Here is a 3,180-nt window from a genome sequence, read left to right on the forward strand (position 1 = left end):
AGCCCTAAGCCTACCTGCATGGTGTGAAGTTATCTGTCCCCTGCAACACACGTGAGGACTGTATACTGCTGTTGAAGTTGATTCTGTCTGTCCTAGAGAAGCCCCGTTCAGCCTGTGACTGAGTCTGCTGCAGCCCTAAGCCTACCTGCATGGTGTGAAGTTATCTGTCCCCTGCAACACACGTGAGAACTGTATACTGCTGTTGAAGTTGATTCTGTCTGTCCTAGAGAAGCCCCGTTCAGCCTGTGACTGTGAGTCTGCTGCAGCCCTAAGCCTACCTGCATGGTGTGAAGTTATCTGTTCCCTGCAACACACGTGAGAACTGTATACTGCTGTTGAAGTTGATTCTGTCTGTCCTAGAGAAGCCCCGTTCAGCCTGCGACTGAGTCTGCTGCAGCCCTAAGCCTACCTGCACGGTGTGAAGTTATCTGTTCCCTGCAACACACGTGAGAACTGTATACTGCTGTTGAAGTTGATTCTGTCTGTCCTAGAGAAGCCCCGTTCAGCCTGCGACTGAGTCTGCTGCAGCCCTAAGCCTACCTGCATGGTGTGAAGTTATCTGTCCCCTGCAACACACGTGAGGACTGTATACTGCTGTTGAAGTTGATTCTGTCTGTCCTAGAGAAGCCCCGTTCAGCCTGCGACTGAGTCTGCTGCAGCCCTAAGCCTACCTGCATGGTGTGAAGTTATCTGTCCCCTGCAACACACGTGAGAACTGTATACTGCTGTTGAAGTTGATTCTGTCTGTCCTAGAGAAGCCCCGTTCAGCCTGCGACTGTGAGTCTGCTGCAGCCCTAAGCCTACCTGCATGGTGTGAAGTTATCTGTTCCCTGCAACACACGTGAGAATTGTACACTGCTGTTGAAGTTGATTCTGTCTGTCCTAGAGAAGCCCCGTTCAGCCTGCGACTGAGTCTGCTGCAGCCCTAAGCCTACCTGCATGGTGTGAAGTTATCTGTTCCCTGCAACACACGTGAGAACTGTATACTGCTGTTGAGGTTGATTCTGTCTGTCCTAGAGAGGCCCCGTTCAGCCTGCGACGGTGAGTCTGACGCCAGTCTGTGAAGGAAGTGATCTCTGTTCTCTCTACTCACCTGTGATACTCACCTGTCCAACGCTCTCCCACTGTGAGTCTGATGCCAGTCTGTGAAGGAAGTGATCTCCATTCTCTCTACTCACCAGTGATACTCACCTGTCCAACGCTCTCCCACTGTGAGTCTGACGCCAGTCTGTGAAGGAAGGGATCTCCGTTCTCTCTACTCACCTGTGATACTCACCTGTCCAACGCTCTCCCACTGGGAGTCTCGCCGGTTCATACCCGCGGCGGTGCTGCTCTGGGTCCCTGGGAAGGAGAGGACAAGGAATTTTAGACTAGGACTTCTTAATTGCTTTTAATACAAAATAAAGTTGTTATTCCTTTTACTCCTGCCTCCTGCCTCCTCCTTTGATACGCTCCTCTGGGTGATAGTGGGTTAGGGGTGGGGGCAGTCTGGTTTGGCCCACCCCGACCTGTGACATTTCCATGGTCACTGTCATGAGTTCATTCGTTTCAGCTGTGTCTGATTAATTATCTCATTTCAGTTTGTTATTTAAACCCTGTTTATTTCAGTTCTCTGTGTCCTCGTCATTACATATGTTGGTTGTTCAGTTCCAGAAATTTCCCCATGCTTTGTAAAGTTTTAAGTTAGTTTAATCAAAGAGAAGCTGCTGCATCTAGATCCTGATAACTGTCCTGTGTACTGCAACCATTGATCGGGACGCTTGTGTTCTGCTGTATTTCATGGCTGTCAGTTATAGCAGTTTCTCTATACTGAGAACTGAGCAGTTAGTCTCCCATGGTAAACAAACTAAATATTACATAATGGTTAAATGATTACAGAAATATTAACTTTAAGGTTCTAAAGTTTAGTCTTGTTTATATAATATGTCACAAACAGAGTAAAAAGTTATCTCATATTAAGCAGATGAATCAGCATTTGATTAACACGACTTAATGTAATTGATATGACAATTGAATGATTATAATATTCATAAGTAGGAATTTGTAAATCTGTAGAGTTGTTCATACATAAATAATTTGTTTTAGTATTGTCAATTATTAACATTTTAGTGCTGTCAAAAAGTCAATATTGTGCGTATCATGTATGAACACACAAGTATATGTACGCTGTAGAACCACACTTTCCATAAAAATGCATGCGTATTCTCATGAGAAAACATTGCAGTCACCAGCTAGATGAAACACTCGTTTAACAACACTTCTGACCTCCAGCTCAGTTGTCTGTGCATATAAAGGATTTCCTCTTACTGCCTCTAGAATAGGAGCATACAAATACACAGTTAAGTACATTTAAACACAATGAACAACGGAGACATTAAGCATATTTATTACATGACACCACTAGTCCAAGAACTAAAACATTCAACATTCATTCATGACGTGGGAAAAGTCATTAAGTTCCAGAAAGACTTAAAGGCAAGCTAATAAAACCAATCACAATGTTTTTAAGCTCCAAACTTTGGAAATGTGTTTTCCCATTTACATCTCTCCAGTTAACCAGTTTGGCCAAGTCATGTTTGATTGCTTGCAGATCGTGTCCTTCGTGTCCTCTCCACCCAGCAATCCGAGTTCAAGTTCCTGCATTTTTTAAAAACATGCTGTCAACTATTCAGCCAAAACTCTAAAACATGCTTTTGTTTCTAATACTGATATTAGATGAAATCAAATAGTTTTTTTAAACAAATACAAATACATCTAAACCACAAGTTTAGTGCATCTAGATTAAGATGTGGTGTGTTCAAATCTCCAACAAATATCTTCAAAATATATCACAGGTTTCAGAGCAACAAGGGTTTGTAAGACTTGGATGAAACAAAACTTAAATCACAAATTTTGGTGTAACAAGCTTATGACCAGCAAACTATTAAATTGTCCAACAAATTAGAAATGTCCATGACTTTGGTGTAAATGTGTACAATTGCAGACATATATTGTAGACATCTAAAGGACACAAGTGGCTTGAATCTACAGCAGCTGAATGCGGTGATTACCATGTTGTTCAGCAAATCGTTTTACAAAGTCATCTAACTTCAAGGCCTTGGTGCGTTTATGCTGAGAATAGCCAAACTCGACGATCTACTCTTTGCCATTGAAGCTCTTAGGTGATTTGATTATTTTCAG

Source organism: Squalius cephalus (genome assembly GCF_949319135.1).
Source record: "Squalius cephalus genome assembly, chromosome: 4".
NCBI lineage: Eukaryota > Metazoa > Chordata > Actinopteri > Cypriniformes > Leuciscidae > Squalius > Squalius cephalus.